The 23,775-nt window shown below is 35.9% G+C and overlaps 1 long non-coding RNA gene across 1 annotated transcript in view; it reads right to left on the bottom strand.

Annotated features, from left to right (window-relative positions):
* Positions 1-23,775, bottom strand: part of LOC141567392 (uncharacterized) — an 86,918-nt gene that overhangs the window by 40,909 nt on the left and 22,234 nt on the right. The window contains exon 2 of the long non-coding RNA XR_012490010.1: positions 20,225-20,301. This is a non-coding gene — a long non-coding RNA (uncharacterized LOC141567392). The remainder of the gene's footprint in view (positions 1-20,224; positions 20,302-23,775) is intronic.

Genomic DNA, 23,775 nt, shown 5'->3' with positions numbered 1-23,775 from the left:
TCTGTCTTCTTCCAGTAGAATATAAGTCCGCTATGGACGGATTTTTGTCTCCTTTGCTCACTGTTGGGAACAGTGCCTGGCATGTCCCGGTAGTAGGTGCTCAGAACACTGATACCCTGCAAGCAGTCCAAGAGAATTTGATTACGGATCTGAGGTGTTTTCTTTAGCTAGCTGCTCCTTAGAACGGGAACAATCTTAACCACCTGTTCAATCTGTGAACCAACTGGCACTGCAGAAAGAAAATCTCTGTTCTATAGCCGAAGACAATACCGTAAAATTAACTGTCCACCTAAACATTTTATACAGTAAGTCACAACAATAAGAAAATAAGGATGACAGTGTAATTCAGGATATGGTCTGAAGAGGGAAAAATCCTTACAGCATATACGTATCAGCAGGGGGTATCAGTAAAAACCCTTTTATAGGTAGCATATTTATTTGGTTGCTATGGTGCATTTGTCCAGAAAGTTGTAAGTTATTAAAAAAATGGAGAATAAAGTATATTTTAAAGCTAAATAGAACCATGGATGTTGGTTTGTGTTTTGTTAAATATGTTAGCAGCGATCCTCTTGTCAAAAACAAGACATTTTACTTTACTAATATTATTAGTAAATATGTGTTTTTCTGGTTTTAAAAATATATTCTTTATTGTAAGAAAGTTCAAAGGAAATATAGTTCTATACAATTAGGTAGGTTTGGGAATTTTCTTTAAAATATGGAACCATAGTACTCGTGTCATTAGCAATCAAGTAATCTTGATTTTTTTAAAAGCAATTAGCCTTTAAGAAAAAGGAAAGCTAATTAAAAATGACAACTTAGTCATCTAAGCAAACAACAGCTCAGAATCAGTCCATACTACCTACTATAAACTGGTAATGCACTAAACTTTGGTTTAAAATGACCTCTTATCAATTACTTTTTTGAAAAGTCCTCACAGCTGCAGAGGCCTTTCCTGCCATGCTTGGTTGATTTATTCTCTGAAGTAGGTTAAATTTTTTGGTATGTAAAGCTACATGCATCCAAATCTCTATTCAGAAACTCATTAGTGCTTAAATTAATGAATCTTTAGTTATCCATATTTGAAACCTTGGTGATTTAAAGACCTCAAAAAATAAAAGGCATTTGTAGGAAGAATGTAAGATCAGGCTATCAGTGAGCATCATGCCCTATGAAACATTAATTTAGCAACTAGATGGATGTAAAATCTATAGTGAACCAGCAAAATGGACAGGAAAAAAAGACTAATTAAAAAGAAATCTTCATCCCATTGAGATCTCTCATGTAAATTTGAAGAAATGCTGTAAAACACTCAAATCCTCTTTAGAAATTAAAAAAAGAAAGCACAGCTTGTAATTGAGCATAGTTTTTTCCTAATTGTCTTCTATTTATTCATTCCTGTAGTCTCATACTTTTCCTTTTCCCATCTTTTTTCTGTTCTTTGCAACAAAATCCATGTATTTTATTTTTCTGCTCTCTTCTTCATTTTCATTGTTAATGTCCCTCATTTTGCACAAAAAAGAAGTTGCAGGTGCAATTGGATTAGTGGAGGCAGGAGGCAGTCTCAAAATCCGCTGGCTTTCATTCAGATAACACTGTTCAGGGTTCGCAAACAAGCCCAGACTCACAGGAAAAGTAAAGAGCGCGGAACAGGAGCAGAGCGCACTGCATTTCTTCTTAGAGCCACACTCATGAGCTCTTGCCCTGTCAAGTCCATGTTAAGTGGCAGGGCTGGCTAGCAGGGATTTAAGACCCAAAACAGGACTACTGATATGTCAGGAAGTTCTGGATGACTGTATTTTGCTGAATAATGAAGGAGCAACTGCTGGAAATAATAATAAGCCTGAAGGACTATACCAGGGAGTGACAAAGTTCTATCACGTGTTGATATCAATTTAGCACATGGATATTCCCCAGATAAAAAAGAAATGAGATTTCAGACCTTCTTCTTCTTATTTTTTTCTTTTTTGCAAGTGATTTAAACTACATATATAACCTCTCCCAGGCTCAGCTATAGAGCATACTGGAAATGTCAAGAGGCCGAGTGACAGGAAATGTATTTGATACAATCATGCTGCTCTCATGACAATGTGGGAATAGAACAGTCCTCAATAGCATGGCATTCCTGAACGCATTTAAAATACAAAATGCCACAACTACAGAGTTAAGGAACCATGTCTATAGACTAAAGCTCAAGAAGTTACAGAAATCTCCCAAAAAGGAAATGCATGCAATGTTAGTAACATGTAAGGTGGAACTGAAATGCATTTCATTAGAAAGCCAAGATCATGAATACTGCACATTGTCCTACCACCAGCCACCATCTCTAGTTTCAATCTCCATCTTCATTCCACATGAGGTCATGGAAGGAGAGATATATGTGCAGCGGATGTGGCTAAGCAAATAAATGTTCTTCATTCATCTAATGCAGTTGAGAAATACCTGCAAACCGAAACTGGACCGGAGGACTTCTCTTCCCTAAGTTACAGGCAGACTTGAGTAGCCTACAGCCTAAGGATACTGACAGCCACATTTTACCCATTCCCTACACACCTGAAATTGGTGACTATTAGCTGGAACAGGCTTACATGTGTTTTGGCCCTCAGTATATACTTGAAAATATGGAATTATTTGCAAACATTTAAAAATCAGAAGATTTTGTATTTTAAGAGCCAGATTGTTGTTTTTCCGGGAAAAACAAAAAATGATCTGCACCACTGGAAATATATGCTTATCTGGGAACATTTCTCCAGAGCTAAAGCTTGGCCACTCTGTCTACGAGGCAAAACTTCCAGTCTCTGTCACTCATTGTGTCTTTCACACCAGATCTGCTGTCATTTTCATCACCTGCCTGGCTTTGGATTTGAGACATGTTATCTAAATTCTCCGCCTGAGTCTTGGCCTTCTATATACAAAAGCATCAAAGGCAAGGAATAATGAGTTCAGAAAAAAAGTAGTTCAAGAGAGAGAAGGGAAAGTAAGGGTTACTGTTCTTACTAAGAACAACGTGATTGTTCCACCTAGATCTCAAGACCTGTTCCATTCTAAAACTGGGAAGACAAAAGGGATAATAAAAGTCTCCAAAAAACGAGAGAGAGAGAGAGAGAGAGAGAGAGACAGACAGACAGACAGACAGGCAGACAGACTAGTTCATTAGCATGTTAGTATCATAAGTGTCTTTGTCAACATTAACACTTCCCCTTGGGAATTAAGTGCATAAGAGTAGGAGAAGATTAGAGTAGGGTCTGAAACCTCCTGCAGAGAACTCACTTTATGTTCCTCTATTCACTGCAATATTTCTGAGAAGTTAAGGAAGCATAAGGTGCGGGCACCTCACCAGCAAGAGTTCCTTCCATGATCCTGTCCTAATTTTCATATTTGTAATTTTATATTCTTTTATCAAGAAGGGCCCCCAAATTGTATACATCTCAGGTCTCAAAAACCTACCTCTACATCTGCCCATGTCCCACATTTTGAATGCCTTGACCAAATTTATCAGTCAAGGAAATAAAATGAAAAAAGACTCACATGTATTTGATAAAATGCCAAGTTTGAGTGTATATATGTGTGCGCATCTGTGACTGAGCCAAGCCATTCATGCCACGAGAAAATCTAGGAGTCACAAAAGCCATATTTTATAAAAGGAGAATGTCTCAGAAATTGCTTATTTATTGGAATACCTGAGTCATTATACAAGAAAATAAGCTATTTTCAAAGATTTTCAAATAAACTAAAATTCCATTAAAACCTATTTTTATAAATAAAATCAGAAACACTGATATATATTATTTATGTAATTTAATATTCTATGAAATCTAAGATTGGAGAGGAATGATCTGACTCAATGTGTCCACTGATCCCTACACTATGGAAATGTTTAGAGTTTTACCGTAAGTAGGTCTCAGAGAATTGAGAATTAATTATTAGAGAAGAAAGTCTATAAATATCAGCTCAAGTCACAGGTAAGTGCTGGATCTATTTTATAATGTCTAGCTTTGTCTTTATAGTATCATCTTATATAAAGTGTAGGTGATAAAATATCAACAACATTCACTTTTAGATAATATTATCTAAAAATGTGATGTTTGAGTCCATTAAAATCAGAGCCTTACTTTTGACATACAACCAATATGTAAGCGACTGGTGTTTAAATTATATTCAACAGTACATGAAAAATTGTGTCTTGGAGTTCTGTCTCCAGCTTCTCAGAGGCTCAGTGATTTTCAGTCAGAAGCCAATTGTTCTGGATTTTAATGAAGGGATTCACTTTATTTCAACATGGAAATTTGAAATCAGTCATGGAGCAACAGGCTGACATAAGGAGATTCCATCTGTGATTAGGAAATTAAAATATAATGAAATAATAATATCCTGGAATTTGATAATATGCTTCCCTTACACCAATGCTATGGGTTTATCAGATGACTGATGTGGATTAAAAGCAAGGACATTCTGAAACTATCAATAATGAAGACCCTTGAACTGGGTCCAAGAAGTAATCTTATATCAAATACCCCAACATTATAGGCAATGTCCTAATAAGATTCCTTTTGTAAAACACGTATTAGTCATTTATTTTCCTTTTATTTGCTTTTCTTTTCCTTTTTTTAAAAAATTATGTTTTGGCAAGTTTGTCAATAAAGACACTGCAGCCACATTTATAAAGTGGTAGATGAAATAAATGTGAAACTAGAAATGTGTTTTACTAAATATGATTTGACTATTTATTGCCAGATAAACCGGACAATATATAGTTTTGATAGTAAAATTAGACCTACTTCAATCTATTTATACTAAGTTTAAAGGCCAAAATTTTTAGGTTCATAGCTCTCCACCAAAAACGAAGTTGTGTTTTGTAGCAAGTAAACAAACAAAAAATGTTAGCAATACGAAATAATTAATTTCTATATAGGATCTCTGGTTTTTCTTAGTTTTTGCTCACACACACACACACACACACACACACAGGTATTTTTAGTTAGAAATACCTGTGTGACAAGAAAATAGCAGGGGGCATTAAAATAAATGGTGTGTGTGTGTGTGTGTGTGTGTGTGTGTGTGTGTATTTTCTTCTTCCTAATAGTGCCACCAATTAGTTAGATTTAAATCAATCTCTGGTCATGGTTTGGGGGTAAAATTAATGAGTTAAACAATAGTGTGTTTAGATTGGTACTTTATTATACTTTTTAGTTGTTATGTTTTGATTTGTTTTCATTCTTGGGTGGAAAAGTCCTTTTTTTAATACAAAAATGTTTCCTACTTAGAAAACTACATATTCAATTGTCAACATTTGCATTAATTTAATAGTATAAATACCTTCATAAAATTTTAAAAGGGATTTTTAAAATTCTAGTGTCGTTTTGAAGAAAGGGCAGAAACCTGGTCTTCAGATAAATCTGACATTTGTCTTTGTCCAATTGTCTTAGAGAAGCTATTTTTTCTGTCTTCTTTTTTATATTGTGAGGTAATGAAATATTTAAATAACTAATACTTGGCAGAAATACTTATTCCCACAGTATTTCCTGCCAAAATGAAAGAAAAAAGATCCAAATATCAAACAAGGGACACTGTATTTGTGAGATTATAAGCCTGATTTTCTACATGACCTCCCCTTTAAACTAAAATAAAATAAAATAAAACACAGTAAAATAAAACAAAATAATTGGAGGAGTGGAAATCCAGAGGCTCTTTGTGAAATGATATAACCATCTTCAATTGATGACAAAAATTGAAAAGAAGAATATATCAAGAAACAATCTTCCTGTGACACTGAATGAATCAGATAACCAAATCATTTTTCCAGTTTCAATATTTGTTCAATTTTTAAAAGGAACACAAAAGTTAGGACAACATGACCCATAACTTGTTATTATCTAAATAAAGTTAAATGCCTTTAAAAGTTTTCCTCTAGGGGAAAAAAACAAAACAAAACAAAACAAACAAACAAACAAAAAAAAACAAACAGAAAAGGAAGGAAGAAAGAAAGAAAAAAAGAAAGAAAAAAGAAAGAAAGAAAGAAAGAAAGAAAGAAAGAAAGAAAGAAAGAAAGAAAGAAAGAAAGAAAGAAAGAAAGAAAAACTAAACTAGGTGAGAAATAATGTGTGTTCACTAGGCCTTCTTTTGTGAAAAGAAATACTCTACCAAAAAAAGAAGTAATTACCTTCTACGCACATTTAATTTTTGTAAACATCAAATTGGCAAATATACATTTACTTTCTTTCTCAAGATTTGCCTTATAAAATTCAAGGAAGAACTTACCTCAGTAAGGCTCCTCTATTTAATTATTGCATCCAAAATTTATTAAACAAAGAAAACAAAAACATTTGTGAGCTATGGGGACTGATGGTAACACAGGTACAGTGAAACCAGGAGGATCTGCTGATTCCAGATGGAGTGGATATATTCCCATGACACCTATTACTTGCCAAATGTTTCGTAAAGCAAACACATGACCTAAAAGATTTTGCAAGTGTGGGGTCTTCAAAAAAAAAGTACACACTTGCAAAAAAAAAAAAAAAAAATCCTGTTCTTATTTAAAAGTCATTTCTTAATTCTTAACCATAAGTTGTTTTTAAAAACACACACACTTTTAATATTTTTCAGCTGTCATGCCCACTTTAGTGAATCTTCATGTGTGGGTACTTCATAAAATCTCAGTGGTGGTGGCAGATGTCCCCTTTGAAATATTTCATCTGCTGCTGGGGGTGGGGGATTGTCACTTTGGTGCCATGAACACCATCTCTTCTGAAAGCTCTGATTTGGGACAGCCCCTCTAGAGCAAACGTAGCATTGCTTGATGTCACTCAAATGGGTGGTACAAAAAGCAAAGAAACATATGACTATGTCAAGATGAAAAAAGGAATTTTAACTAATAACATATTTGTGAGGACTTTCACAACAACGAAAGAACTGCTGTAAAAAAGATCAGTATTTGTTATAATTAAGACTTGACTATGGAAGAGTAAAAATTTATATGTTGTTTGAAGTGACCAAGACTATGTTCATGAAACTCCTACCCACTCCAAAGAAAACTCACTCAGTTGTCGGAGCCCCAGATTATCAATTTCTTTCTTGCATTTCACATTGTACCACAAATTTTTTCACGGAATTGCTTACTGTCTCCCTTTGTCCTCTAATTGCTTAGAGGTTCAGTGGTTTAGAATTTTTTACTTGTTTTGAGCCAATTTGCATTCTTTCTCTTTCAAGATCACTATTGCCCTGAACAGAAGATACTCACTAAATATTTAATTGACTCATTAATTCATTCAGCAAATTTTATTAAGCACCTATTATGGGCCAGGTTAAAAAGAAATGTCACATTCCCTAACCCTCAGATAGTATACATATTTCCAGTAGAGAAAGAGGCATTAAGCCAATAAACAGAAATGTAAGTAAAATTATAGCCAGTGATGAGTGCTGTGAAGGAAGAATACTGGACGTTCTGAGAGAGTCTGTTGGGGGATCCAATGTCAACTGGGGAACTTTGGGGTGAGGCAAAGTTTTCTGAGAAACTGACACTTTATTTTAAGCCCAAAGGGTAACTAGGAATTATCAAGGGAAGAAGGAATAAAAACATCTTGGGAAGAGGAAAGTGCAGCTTAGTTTGAAGAACTGAAATAAGACCAGTGTGATAGGAGAGTTGATAAATTTAGGAGGGATGGAAGACGATTTCAGAAATGTCAGCAGGGGTCTTATCATGTAGACCCTTATGGGCTATGGGGAGGATTTTGAACTTCAATGATGCATCAACTGCGAGGTCCTTTAGAATTGTGAGCCAGGCAGTAGCATGATAAGATTTACCTGTCAAGAAGATGATTCTTGTTGCACAATTAATAATGGATTAGAAAGAGCAAATATAAAGGTAGAGAAAACAGAGAGAAAGACATTTCATTAATCCAGGTGAAAAAAATGACACAGAATTGAACTAGGACAAATGACAGCAGTGACACTAGAAAGAGATGGGCAGACTTGAGGTATATTTGAAAGGTCAAATCTTTAGGACTTGATGATGTTTTTGATATGGAGCTTGAGAGAGAAAAGGAATCAAAAGTAATATCCAGGCTTCTGCCTTGAACAACTAGATAGGTAATGGGCCCATTTATAAAAATGGGAAAATAAGAGAGAATGAAACTAGATCAAAGAGGAGTGGGAATCAATAGTTGACGTCACATATTCAGTTTCAACTACCCCTGAGGTCTAACAGTGGAGGTATTGAATAAGCAGCTGGATGGAAGATTGGGAACTCAGAAGAGAGACTTTTTTTTTTTTTCAAAAGATGGATCTTTTGGAGAGCATTTGGAAAACAGGACTGAAAGATCTCACTTAGGGAGAAAGTAGGCAGGGAGAAGAGGGCTCAGAAAAACAGACCAAGAGAGAAGGGACAGGAAGAAAGTAGAGAGTTGAGAGTGAGGAAACTCAAGGGAAGAGAGTCCAGAGGAGGCCATACTATCAACTGCCTCTTGTGCAATGCTGCTCAATCACCAGCCCTATGTCTCCCATTCAAAGGTTCTACCTTCAGTGCTTCCAGTTAGAGTTTGAGCTTAAAATAGTTTGTTTTCTCTGACACTACTGTCTGTATTTATATGCCGCTCTTCTCCCAATTGGCATCATGTGAGCTGCTCTGGAAAATATGTATCTCTTTTCAAAACTTCATGACTTACAAAATAATTTCTTTGTATGCCACCTAAACTTTATATTTTGGTCTGGCTATCTTAAACATGGGCTCTAAATTTGGTGAAAATGTATGCAGCAATTGTCATATGTGTGGTTAACAAATAGGCAAAACTGAATTTATTATTTCATTAACAGATATTCTTTGTAGGCAGATGTTCAGTGAGCTATAATTTATCTAATTAGCTCTAATGCCACATTCTAATCTAAAAAATACTTTTTTAAATTGCCAAAAATGTGTGTGTGATAACAAAAAGAAAAATTTAATTATAATTTTTGGTAAAATTACTGATAGATTTACATTCCTTAAAAAAATTATTTTAAGGCTTATATTAAATACATTGCTGGAGAGAATTTAAATTGGTACAGTCACTCTGGAAAACAATTTGACATTATATTTTTAAACTTTTTAAAATAAATATGTAATGTCAAAATTTCACTTAATGTAAAGCTCTCTAAATTTTCACACATTTAACACACCTCTATAATCAGCACTGAGATCAAGAAGCAATACCAGTACCTCAGCAAGTGTTTTGATGGTTTAGTATAATATAATATAATAGGTCGGGTTTTATATTAATTTTTGCTCCAAAACATGCATTAGAGTTGATTGTCTGGCTAGGTCTTATTTTCAGGGAAACAGGAGATATATATATATCTCCAATATAAACTCTTGCATGCAGCTTTCACAATTTTACTAAAATGTTCAGATCATAACTGCGTGGTTGTAGCAGCTTAAAATTGCAAACAACCCATATAACAATTATCTGGAAATAATGCCTTGTATATACACACTGGAATATAATACAACAGAGAAAAGTAAAATGACTGAACTACTCCTAAGCACACTAACATGGCTAAGTCTCAGAAACACAATATTGACTAAGAAAAGCAAATTCCAGAGGAGTAGAATTGCATGACACTTTCTTTATCAAGTTTTAAAATAAGCAATATATTTAGCTCTGTAAGTATACATGTGTAACAAAAGCAAACAAGCAAATAAATACCAAACAAAAATAAACACAACATTAAGGATAATGTTTTCTTCTGAGGTGAAGCAGAGGGACGGGATAGGAAGAAGTACAGAGGTGAGTTATAATCTATCATCAAGAACAGGAAATTTTGAGAGTGAAATAGGGCACTATTAGTAATTAAACCAGGATAATAGTAGTAAACACAGACTGCCCCAGCAAACTGGGACATGGGATCACTCTAGTTATTGATAACTTTCCAGTTCTTAGGTTGAATAGTGAGTTCATGGGTATTCCTTCAATTTTAAGTAATTAACTAATTAATTAATATAAATTAAAGAGGACCATTCATGACCAAAGACTTTAATGTGTCATGAATTAAGGATTTATGATTGATTCCACTCGGGAACCATCTGAGGTTGAAACATAAATAATGCTTTGTGAAATTGAAAATATTAATTATTTAGTGGTACAGGCCTTAAAATTAACCCTTGGAGGAATGATTGAAAAGGACAGAAGAGAACAGCCAGTTCCTAAAAGATAGTTTAATTCAGGAAAGGAGATGAAAGAGAAAAGATTTAACCATTATCCAGTTCTGCTTCTCCCTCCCCACCAAAATCCTGAGAGTCCAAGATCACACTGAAACAAATGTAATAAATCAAATAATTATTTGATTCTATACCCGACAGAAGTTGGCCTAATTACTTAAGAAACTCTGGGCATTCAGATGGGTTCAAGTTCTACCCATTTATCAACCCAGAGTAATCGGATACTGACCAAATTGTTGGAATTGCTTTGTGACTGTCCTTCAATAGCTATTGGAGTTTTGAAATTCAGTTGTATCTTCAGGTTTACATGGGATGGTGTTTAAAATCTTTAACTGCCAAAATAACCCAAGAAACAACTAACCCAAACATGTCCTAGCCATGGTCCTAGAGCAGGTGCCACAGCCTCCGGTGGTCCCGGCATAACCTTTCAGCTGCTACATCATAAAATGAGTCAGGTGATGGCCAAGGAAAAGCCACTGTCACTAGAGTGGAAGCAATGACCATTAAAGATTTGGGTTGTGGCTTGTAACTAACCAGTAAGGTGTGTAGGTGAATATTTTAAAAACTGGCACACCTAGAGGAGAATAAAGGATTTGTTTGGACTAGAATGTCTTTAATTTGGACTATATTAATGAAGGACATGAATATAAATTGCCTTGTTTTCACAAATGAAAAAGAGAAAAAGGAAAATAGAGCATTCATTACTAGAGCCTTTCCCAGAAACTTGAAACCTTAAGTATTATTAGTTTTATGAAAATCTCTCTCTGAGTATGGCCATACTGGAACATCCCAGCTGAGTATTTGCCTTAAATGCACATTGACTATTCCAGACCCTACAGGTTCTCAGACCTAACCAGAGTATGTTAAGACCTTGCCACTGCCGATGACAATGCCAGAGCAGACACAGTCAGTGTATCTGGCTGCTGCTGTTTAGTTTGTACATAATTCAATTATAAATTTATTTTGACTCACTGCATTAGAATTCTAATCTTCAGGAAATACTTATTTTCAACAACATTATAGTAGAATATGAAGTAACTTTGGAATCACTTCCACTGTCAGAACAATCCCATTATACAGATGCCTAAAACACAGAAACACATATGATACACATTTGTTGTGTGAATGAATAAAGGCAAACCCTGATTTAAATCCCAGATTTACCATTTAGTGCTAAACCTCTTCAAACTCATCTTTAAAGTGAAGAAAGTAATAAAACAGAAGGCTGCTGTGAGGATTACTAAGAGAAACCAATTCACATGATAGATGCTCCAAAATAGTTATTGCCTTCCCTTCCTTCCAGAATACAATGAAAGAACATGATGTCTTGAGCCCATAAGGAAAGCATGGGGTTTCTCTGCTAAAACAGCTCTCAGAACCCAAATAACCAGGTTTCCCAACCGTTCTAATTAACCTAGTGTCAACATGTTGACTAGGTCTATGTCACTGTGCCTCAAACTAAATGTCATTAAAGATTGTGAATTCACACTGATATTGAATTGGGCACACAAGGGAGTGTGTTCTATCTAGGATGACCGAAGATGGGGAAGATGGAAATAACAGTAATTAGTGCCACCTAATAGAGAGAAGAGTGGAAGGTAAGACTGCTAGGACAATATTCAAATTATAAATGTTTGTTATAAATACTTTTTGGAACAGGATAAGTTATATTTAAATGAGATGCTAAATTTAATGAAGAAACATCAGCAGATATAGGAGAGCAGAAAGAGCTTAACTAACCAGCCTTGTGGTTACTAACACCATACTATCATTAAAGATTACTGAATTATTGTTATAGCATCATTGAATGATGTGTAAGTTCTTATGCCATATATATAATGAATACATTAATTTTGTTAAATGTTTAGACACATTAACAATATATGATAACTTTTTCTCTAGGAAATAGCTCATGGATGTCAAAAGTTTTGTATTTCAGTTTCATCATTGCTATTTAATTTTAACTGCTATCTTAAATTACCCCAGTTTGCACATCTGGTAAAGAAATTTTACGTAAAATCAAGCCGTTTCTTTTCAATCTATCTCATTTATTTTCTGAACTCTACTTTTATATCCCTAATTATGAACAAAGAGTCCTGAGAAGTAAATCAATTTCCACTTCTAGCTACATTTCAAAATGTGGAATATTGAATCTCATGGAATGTTCAACCTCAGAAAGACTGTCCCCTGGGACTCACAGAATATATTTTATAGCAGTTTAGGAGAATAACCAATAGTTTTTATGGCACTCAGGAGCTTTGGATGGGCAGAAGACCACCAAGAAGTGGAATATGTTTTCAGTTCTGTGGGTGTTACTAGAAGGGATTTGCTAAACCTACAAATTTCCTCTTCAGGTCACTCACTATTAAGTCAAGGTGACATATATAATATCTATACATGTTGGTGATGTAATTGCAACAAATTGTTTCTGTCAAGATGAATTTAAAATACATTTTTATCCAAATTATTTTAAGAATATCAGTGAAAATAATATTTCCAAGTTATGAGAGAACACTTTGTTACTTCCTACAGAGACTTAAAGAATAATGTGAGATCTAGTACACAAAAAAATTGTGTTTATATCTACAACTGTTTCATATCATTTTGAATCTCTACCTCAGTGGTCTCAAAGGGTAAAATGTCATGCATATATGGTGAATATCAAGAGTCCTGAAAAAAACAGTGAAATAACATTGTAACAATGAGAACTGACTATCAGTGGTGAGAAGGGTAAGAAAAACCAAATAAATAATAACAGTAATAATAGCAGCTAACCTCTAAAAAGTTTCTAGTTTGTGCAAGGTATGTGGTAAGCAGCAATTCTATACATTATCTAATTTAATCCTCATAACAATCTTCTGGGAAAAAAAAGGAAGGTCAGAATTGGAATTTGAATCCAGATAAAACACAGTGGGAATGAGAGCATGAGGACTCTTTTAGCCTATTCTCCATGACAAATAGTTTCACAAAAAATGAACTTGGGCCTGCATTCCATTCCTCAAAGTAACTCTCAGAATTGCAATTTGGCAATATCAACCAGAGGACTTAAAAACCTCCATATCTGAACTTCAACTTTCATGAATTTTATCTAAGAAATATCCTGAAATGGGCATTATGTAAGATATAATAATAAAGATTTGGAAAGGGCACAGACATATACTATGGTCAACCTACATGATAATCTACTATGCACCACTGTAAATTATTTAAAATAGTTTCTGAGCATGGGAAGAATTTGTTCAAAATGGATTGCTAAACTTAAAAATATATATCCCTATTGGGATAGAAACAAAAGTGTGTATATATACAGGTGTGCCTCATTTTATTGTGCTTATGTTATTGTGCTTTATAGATGTTGCATTTTTTACAAATTGAAGGCAAGATCCTTAACCAGCAAAAAGATTATGACTTGCTTTAGATAACAAGAGATACTGTTATAGATATCAACTTTATTTTTGAGATATTAACTCTATTTTGGTCTGGAATTGAAACCACAATATCTCCAAAGCATTCCTGTATTTTGAAAAGTTCTAGATAAAAATACATCAAGATGGGAATGTGTACTACTTCCCCCAGCTGTGTCCAGCATACAGCATCAAAAGCATGCATGGTGAAGGAGAGATGGTAGCAACAAGATGTCTTCATGGACAGAACTCTGGTGTGATTTGGGATATTGTTCTAAGCTGTGTAACCTGGTTCCCTGGCCATCACTAAACTCCTTACTACCTTTTAATAAGTCCATTTTCTGTTTGAAGTATCCAGAGTTTATTTCTGTGGCCTGCACTAAGAATCTTGATAGATACGGGTCTTCCTTACAGTCTTCAGTAAAGCCCTGTGTGAAAACACAAAGCTCTGCTCCAAGCCAGTCTTCTGAGAGCACACAGGGAAGAGGCTCAGGTCATCAGTTTTAAACGAACAGAATAATTTAGACCCATGATTTATGGAATTACAAACTGCAATTCTCCTCCCCAAGATAAATTTTTTGTGCAATAGAAGAAACACTGGTAATTTCTGAGATAAAATTGAAACTAAGGAAACCAAGAAAAAAACCTGCTAGAAGCTGGATTCCCCAAATCCCACCAATGCATACTTAGACTAACAAAGGTATGTCAAATTTGGACATTTGGCTATCAACCCACTGACTAATAAAGGTAATAATTATCCCTACGGAAAGAGCTCTTCAGAGGAATTCAATTTCAAGGTCAGGGCCCAGATTCAAGACATAAGAATCCACAAGATACAAGTTTATCCAGTCAACAGAATGCAGAACTCCTGAGAGTTTCATAGCATACTTTACTCAGACAACTACCACACCCTGAAACCAGCATCGTGTGAAGTGCTAAAGCTATTTCTACCCCAGAATCCTAACACTCCAAAGACGTAATGACTGACAAGAAAAGACAAGTAGATATCTAATTCCAGACAACAGAACACAGAGACAGCCATTTTAAAAAGGCAAATACAATTGATTTTATTTTTACATCGGTACTGCATGTTATACCTGCCTCTCTCAGTCCACGCATGTCACCTATTAGGGCATTCCTATGACCATTTGACTGAAGAAGAAAAGCTCAGACCTCATTACAAATGAGTTGTATGATACAAGGTCAGACAATTAAGTTCGCGAACTCATCCTAGAAAGAGTGCTACATATCTCATTGCTGAATAACACTATGATTGTCTTCAAAGTACTCCCCTTGGGAAGCTATGCACTGATGGCAGCATTTAGTCCACCCTTCAAAGCAATTTTGGAACTTTCTTTCTGGAATGGCCATCAGAGCTGTCATCTTATTACCCTTGATGTCCTGAATGTCATCTAAATGTCTGCCTTTCAATATTTCCTTTATCTTTGGGTAAAGAAAGAAGTCAGTGGGGGCCAGATCTGGTGAGTAGGGAGGGTGTTCCAACACAGTTATTTGTTTACTGGCTAAAAACTCCCTCACAGACAGTGCCGTGTGAGCTGGTGCATTGTCGTGATGCAAGAGCCATGAATTGTTGGTGAAAAGTTCAGGTCGTTTTCGACTACCTTTTTCATGCAGCATTTTCAGCACTTCCAAATAGTAAACTTGGTTAACTATTTGTCCATTTGGTACAGATTCATAATGAATAATCCCTCTGATGTCAAAAACGGTTAGCAGCAATGTTGCAACAAGTTCAGGAACTTAATTGTCAGACCTGTGTGTTGGTACCAGCCAGCCATGGATTTCTGTTCTACTACATACCCACTCAAAATTGTGTCAAAGAATGTGAATCCTCAAAGAATATGCTGAAGGGATATTGTTTCTTATGGACAAAACTGGGGTGGGGCAGTAAATTTGGTTCTTTAGTTTGCCTGGGAAGTGAAATGACCTGAGGGACAGACTGGTTTACAGGCAGTCAGTGGCTAGTTGCCACTGGAAATGGTAAAAGCGAATTGGAAGACTGGTGAATGTTGTTAGGGGAAAAGTTAGGTGAATGAACTAAGAATGAGCACAAAGCTTTACAGGGGTTTGCATCGACGTGAAATGTTCGGTGAAAGACATCCACTATTGAGGACGCTCTTAAATCAGATGGGCAAAATAATCCATACAATAGATTTCAGGCAGCATCCTTCCCTATAGACTCCAGTGCTTATTCAACAGATCCATGTTCAAAGGTATCATCTTGCTAGAAATAGAGGCATCAAGGGCTCAACAGCATACACCTCACGTCTACTTCACCCCCACAGCAGAGTTTCCAATGTAGTAATACAACCTTGGTGGCCAATGTTTAATACCTGACATAGCATCATTCTCAAAGAGATTAGCAACTCCGTGATAGCATGCTGAAGGCAGGTAACGTCTGTAATTTTGAAGGGGCAGCAATTTGTCTTTACTAGACTACATACCTATTATGTAAATGGATTGTCTATACATCTTCTATTACTATCATCCATGAACTTATGGAAATATCTTGCTTATCATCACAGAATCACACAACACATTGGATCTGATTTCACAGCAAAAAGTGCAGGAATGTGTTTCCACCCATAAAATTCACTTGTATTGCAATGTACCCCATTATCCAAAGGAAACTGATCTAATAATGAATGGCTTACTAATGATTCACTTATGAAGTTAGCTGGGAGACCACATTCTGGTAGTGTTAGGTGCTTTGAACAAGGGACCAGTGAAAGATGCTGCGTCTCCCATGTCCAGCATATGAGGGTTTGGGGACAAAGTAGAAGTAGGAGTCACAGTTTTCACTATTACATCAAATATCTATTATTTGCATCATTTTTGCTTTGTGATCCTTTATAAAATGAAGGTTTAGAGGCCTCAGTTTCCAAAAGAGAAATATTTTCATTAATGACATATCAATATTCAAATTGAAATATAAGTTTTGAAACTACCACCTGGAGAGTTTGGGGTTCTTCTCATATTGAGCCATCATACAAAGAAAGGGAATACGGGTATTTTTTCCTGCTTACCAACAGGAAATCAGTTTGCTGAAACATGATGGAATTCACTGGGACCTCCAATATTAATACTCCCAAGCCTAGTAGTAAGCTCCTCAACAGTTACGTACTCAGTAAGGTCAGAACCACTAAGCATTCAGAAACTTTGAAAAAGAAGTCTTGGCTCACCAACTAAGTATAGAACCCTTACCAACTGAGATTCTGGTTGAGGGCAAGAAGGACATCAAGGGTTGAAAAAAGGAAGCACCCTCAAGATTAGAGACAGAAACATGGGCTATATCAGCTTTGCTTATTTTTGTTATGTATATATTAACAAATTATTCATATTTTACCCCCTATATATGTATATGTGGTGATCAAAAAATACAGTGAATATTTATATTTAAAAAAATTATTACAGTAAAAGACACATTGCTATTAATCCCCCTCAAAATACTCTCCCTCGCTTCAAACTCACATCCCATCACTCTTGCCACTTTCTAAAGCAGTTCTGGAAGTCCTGTTTCGTGAGTGTCTTTAGTTGCACTGTCATGGTTTCCTCGATGTCCTGAATCGATTCAAAATGTTTTCCTTTCATGGTAATTTTGACTTTGGGAAAGAGCAAGAAGTCACATGGTGCAAGATCTGGTGAATAAGATGGATGAGGACACACTGTAATGTTTTTATTTGACACAAATTGCCCCATACCAGAAGCAATGTATGACACGCAGCATTGTCACAATGGAGGATGAAATAAAGACACTCATGAATGAGGACTTCCAGAACTGCTTCAGAAAGCAGCAAGAACTATGGGATAAGTGTGTTTGAAGAAAGGAGGAGTATTTTGAGGGGGACTAATGGCAATATGTCTTTTACTGTAATAATTTATTTTTAATTTAAACATTCACCATATTTCCGATCATACCTCATAGATACATAAACATACACACATATATTCATATATGTGAAGATTGTTGGTGATGCTTAGATTTTCATTTAGTTCATTAAGTGCAATACTTTGAGGAACTGCATTTAGACCTGATAAAGAGGTCACAGTACCACCAGGAAATCTTCAACCTTGAGAGTGAGCAAAGAATGATAAGACTCTGTTGCCCTTTTATGGGAAATGTGAGAATATCTTCATTTGTGTTTTAGGTTGTATTTTATTAGACAGAATCTTAAAGTTGTTGTATAGGAATAAATTATATATGGTTGGAGAGAATACATGCTGCATAGCATAGCAAAAGGAGTGGATTGTGACCCTTCTTTGTACTTTTGCTCACAGATTCATTCCCTGCTTTTACTCTGCTCTCCAGGAATTGGATTTTTGCCAATATCATTTCCAAGGTGACTTTTGTCAATGGCACTCTAGTGAGGTGAGGTAAACGGGAAGCTGTGATATGAGTCTGGTGCCAAAGGAAGGGAGAAATCAAGCTCTCCACACCAACGCTCCCCAGCTTTAGGGAGAACTTCATGGATCCATGTTTGTAATTCTAATCTGAGTTCTAAACAGCTCCTTCCACTGCGATTTCACCTCCTGCTGAGTGGTCTTGGTTTCTTAGCTTTTGTAATATTTCCTTCTCCCTTTGCCCTCCAGGCCTAGAAATGGTAGCACTTTGGTGACATAGCTAATGTCAGGGTTAGTACAGCAGCCTTATTTGACTTTTCAGCTCTTCTAATAACTTTGCAATACATTTTATGCTCCAAAAGTTCAGCTAGCTGGCATTGGTTCTGTTTTTCTCATTCAGCCCTGCCTGATCACAAGGCTATTTTGGTAGTTCAGGTAAAAGGTAGTTTAAACCATGCTAGCTGGAAGGATCAAGAGATTTCGACAGAATAGAGGACTTGCTGATACGTATATTGCAAGTGTTGAGAAAAGGGAGGAATCAGGAGCACATGTGGTTTTCTATTTTGAGCAACTGCATGAATAATAAAATCATTTATTGAGAGGCACTAGATAGGTGAAGGAACAATTTGGAGGTAAAAAATAAGCACTCCACTTTAGATGGGCTCATTGTGAGATCCCTGTCACAGTGCAAAATGGATGTCTCCAATTGGCAGCTGGTTAGTGGAATCTAAAGATTTGTAGACAGACCTAGCCTCCTGATCTTCATATTTTAGTGCTAAACCCTCTTTTTCACTTGCAATTAACTTCTGAATGATTAGATTCTAGCTTCTTTTCTGATTCTTAATCCATGGGTGGAGGGTGGGGGTGGGGAATGAAATTCCTAGGAATATGTCCATTTAAACTATACTGAAATAAAATAAAGTACTTTGGCTATCTCAGTTTACCAAAAATAACGTTACATGATTCTGAGATGACAGAAATAAGTGAGGATGGAAACCTTGAGGCAGTACTCAGGTGCTTGTTTTGATACTCTCAGAACTATGGAAAGCCTAACTACTTGACAGCCAGTTACACTTGCACATCTTGAGAAATTGCCCAAGGTCACAATCAATTTGCTGCCTTAGTCCGCATTATTAAAATAGGAGGGAAATAGGAGAAAAAAATAGGAGGTCTTGTTGACCTCAGAAAGAGAATCTGGAATCTATAAAAGTTTATAAGCACTTTGGTGCCTGACTGAGGGGTGTTCAAGAAGCACTAGTTAGTATTTGGCTTTGTGAATTTAGCCATATTCTCATGTTTCTATCACCAAATAGTTATCATCCATTCATATATAAAACACATAATCAGGAACCAGGAACTATTAAGAAGCAAGAATGGATAAAAAAGCAGGAAAATATCACCAATATTTTTTCAAAAAAGAAATTGTCAAAATATCTTTCCTAAATTTCACTCATGTACTGTTAGCCCCCATGTTTTCTTGAGATGTGTTCAGTTTTATGTTTTTTTATGGTGTCTCCAAAGTTTTGTGGAGGGTGACATAAGGTGGGAATCCAATCCTACAGTAAATGTTTTCTTTATACTTCTGCTATATACTCTAAATTTCCAGTTAATATGTTTGGGATTAGGGTGTGTGTACTGAATGCATATTCCCACTGATGGCTGGCCATGTGGGAGGAGGGGAAGTGATGAGAAGTAGAGAGGAATGGATATGGGGAATTCCCCTCCTTAAGAGGTCTTATAAAACTGAAGATTCCCATGTCTTGAAAGGTCAAGGAAAGAATATAATACACTTATGAAAAAGAGCCTCATTAATCCAGTTGTTCTTGGCCCAGAACAGCAGAAGAAATATAAATGCTGTCATCGCTTATGTGTGAGATAAAGGATAAAAAGTGGGAATCTGTTAGTTTACTGCAAAGATCATTCTTTTGGTTTGAGAACATTGCTGGAAATAACCTGAGCTGAGAAAAGCTCCCTACGAGGAATACATGTTATGGGAAACTGTTAAAGTCAAAATTTGGTCACTGACCTTCTCGATGAAGTTTAATCAAGCTGCAAGCACAACACCAAAAAAAGACAGCTGCTTGAAGAAGGGAGCCCTCAACAAGCCAAGACATTTTACCTTTCCTCTATTACACAAGTCGCGGATAAGACACGAGTGTGCGATAAATCTCTAGTTCATGCATTCAGAGGCTGCACTAAAATAATGATAGACTATAAATCACAGGAAAATGTTACCTTTATTTTAGGACAGTCAATAGCTACAAATAGTACTCACCAATAGCACAGATGTCTAGTGGATATAAAAACAAATGCTTGGCAGTTGTTTAAAAATAGGAAGTCCATGGATTTGACCTGAAATATATTAGAAAACAGCAAGTTTCATCGTTCTGTCAGGTTTCCAGTTTTGCATTTCACTTTTTTTCTTTTTAAAACCCATGTTCTGTTGTTGAAGGTAGAACTGCAACTTTAGAAAAGTGAAAAAAAATTTTGTCATACGTTTCTTAAAAAGCCTTGTAAATATTTGTGTGGATCGTGTGTGTGTGTGTGTGTGTGTGTGTGTGTGTGTGTGTGTAATATTTGAGCTTTTATGTAAATTTGTTTTTCTTTGAAAGTTTTAAGGATAGCTGAATGCTATAAATTGAAGTAATTTGAGGCTGTTAACAAATGGGAGGCTCCTTCAGGAACTAGAGGGACTGGAACTAGGATTTCAGTGTGCCAACTATTAGCTAATTGTGAGGATGACACTGCCTGGCCAGACTCTCAATTCACATCCCAGCATCTGCCTCCAAAGAGCTGGTTACAAGAAAATGCTCATTTGTTGCAACTATGACCAAGTGCTCTGAAATCCAGTTGTTGGCATTAAAAATGGAGAACCTTCTAATAACTGTGACAATGTCAAAGAGGCTACCACTCCTGGAGAGGTAGGAAACGCAGACTAGGTGTTTTAGCGACCACTACCACTACAATTTATATATCACTTTTTTTTTTTTTTTTTTTTTTTTTTTTGCTAGAAGACTGGAAAATCTAGAAGCTTATGGAGAAGTGAATACCACTTTTGGAGAAAAAAAAATTTTTTTTCTTTACTTGCTTCTTTTCTTTTCTTTTTTGCCCTACGTTTTTTTTGGTGTGGAGGAGTAAGATCAGGAAATCGGGCAAGTTGGTTTAAACAACTGAAACTACAGAAATTTGAATCTTAACTTCCTAGAGGTTTAAAGTAAAGCTCAGTTTCCTGTGATTCTACATTTCCTGGGTTTAACAGGGACATGGATCTCAAGAATTAAAATATGGTGAGAAAGTCTGTCCTACTAAGATTTTCTCACCCCAGCAGGAAAGTACCATACCAGAAATTTCACAAGAAAGTCTGTTCTCATGAGACTCGCAGCCAGACTGCTAACCATTTTGATAAGTTCAGAAGTTTCAATCAAAAAGCTTTCAAATCCCTGTCCCAAATGACCCCACAGATCCCTTTGAGAGCCACCCAACACCACTCCACAGTTCCCATAAACACTTGGACCTTTCCCTGTGAAAGCTGACAAGTTTTCCCGAAAGTCCTTACATACCACACTAAGCCTCATCTTGCCAAATGTGCTATCTCTGTGGAAACTGCTGGAACTTTCCAAACAGATTTTATGCTAAAGGCAAAAAGTACCTCAGTCACCAACATGCCCACACTGTTTTCTGAGATTGACAGGACCTAGATATTTCATATGATATGTATAATGTCCGATAACTTTTTTTCTCTCTATGACCAAGTTGCTCTCATAAGACTTTGTGAGAAAAGTCTCATAACTGTAGTAATTACTGATGTCAGCACCTCTGTTAATATTCTGGAACAACAAACATTTCACATCAAATCTCCACGTGGAAAAGGGGCTGCTCACCTCTACTTTGTAAATTAGCTATATGATTTATCTGCAGAAAATATTTCAAAAAATATAGATTCAGAAAGACATCTACCACATGATGGCTTTTCCATATGGCATCTCATAATTATTTTGCTGTGTGTGAACATGATGAAAACAGTTTCATAATTCTCCAAGGGTCAGAGTAAATTATTTCAATTAGACATATTTCAGAGCAAACATTACCTTAGGGTTTATTAATAATATTACCTGAGAAGGAACAGCTGCCTTTCATGCATAAAAAGCTGTCAGCTTCTTACCACTCCTTACTATAGAAAGCCTTTTGTGACTTTAAAAAAAAAAAAAAAAAAAAGGCAGATTTTCTCATGCTTTACCTAAACACAGAACTTGGCAGCAGGGACCTGGATGTAATCCTCAGCATGGGAGCTAGTGGGTGGATTTTTTTTTTTTTTTTTCTCTATAAACTCTTGTATAAACCACACCAGTCTCCTGGTATTTATTCTGGTTAATACTAGAAATTGTACACAGATCCAACAGGCCATGTAAAGGAGTTATGTGACTTCCTGAAGCCCTTTCATGCAAAATTCTTACTCTAAATGTAATTCCAGAAAGATAGGACATTACAGCCGCTTAAAAGGAAAGGTTTATTCTGTTGTCTTTTTCTACTTCTCACTGGAGCCTGGCAAATATGAAATAGGTCAATTGGGGCAATGTAATAACAGCAATTAATATGACATTAATAGGCCTATATTGAAAATTCAATGTCCATTGAAATGTTTTCAGAAGTAAATCACATAGGTAGCTATATTTATAATAATTAAGAACTTTCTCCATAGGTTGGTTGCCACTTTATAAGAGTTAGTTGGAGCTACATATTACTGCAGCACATCATTTAAGTTTTGCTTTATAATTAAAACATGCATATTAAAAAAATCTCAAAGCACAAGAGCCTATAAGGTGTGCGATAAAGATATTAGGAATTGCTCCCCCCATGTCCAAACAATGTATCACCTTGACAGCTCTGACCATAATAATGATGGGATAATATCGGTAAGACTCCATACCAACATGCTCTGCTGTTGGCAAAAACTTACCCAGGCAAATTTTTATTTGTCATGGTAGAACTGACAAAGAATTTATTTCTCTGGTGTTTGTTGCTTGTTGGATGAAGGTTGGTATAGTAAGTGGTAGAATTAGTCAACATCAACTCTTTAAATATTACTCTGTTGGCACTGAGGCCCCTTGTGATTTCAAATTCTCAGGGAATACTAGTGGGACCAGGGCTCTGACCTTATGAGGGTTTCTTGAAACAAACTGAATTGAAGCACTGTGACTGAAATTTAACAGAAAACTTAAATGTAAACATAATCTTTCATGTACCTACAACCAGTGTTCCTTTTCTCGAGCATACATGAAGCCACAGCTGAAGCAGCCCTCCACTAACAGCAATAAGAAAATGCTGAGGGAAAAGAGAATTATCAGGATACTGACATTAGTCTATTTTGCCACTGAATAGCTATAGTTGAGACACTGTACTTCTAGAAATTAAAATTGCAATCAGAAAGCCATTCGTATAATTCTGTCCTACTTTATTTTAGAACAAAATATCAGTAAAAAAAAAAAAAAAAAGGGACATCATAGAATTTTAAAGAAACCCGTGTTTTGTTTTGTTTTCATATTCCTGATAGAAGGACAGAACATCCCTTCCACTTTGTTGTAACCATTGGGGGGGGGGCGGGAATTAAAAAAGGAAAACACAATTCTCTGCCATAGCATTGCTTCTTTGCCATCCTACAGCCTATGCTTTCCAGTTTTCATTTTTCCTTATCTGGCATTCTGGCATGTCACATTCTTATGTTGTACTTGTTTTGACCCCAACTAAATAGCGAAGGACTTAGAACTGAAAGCAGAGCCATAATTAGGTAAGATGAGATTTGGAAACTCCACTATGTCATGAATGAAC

This window comes from Rhinolophus sinicus, linkage group LG01 (assembly GCF_036562045.2).
Source record: "Rhinolophus sinicus isolate RSC01 linkage group LG01, ASM3656204v1, whole genome shotgun sequence".
Taxonomy (NCBI): domain Eukaryota; kingdom Metazoa; phylum Chordata; class Mammalia; order Chiroptera; family Rhinolophidae; genus Rhinolophus; species Rhinolophus sinicus.
This window is presented reverse-complemented; position numbering and strand designations above follow the sequence as displayed.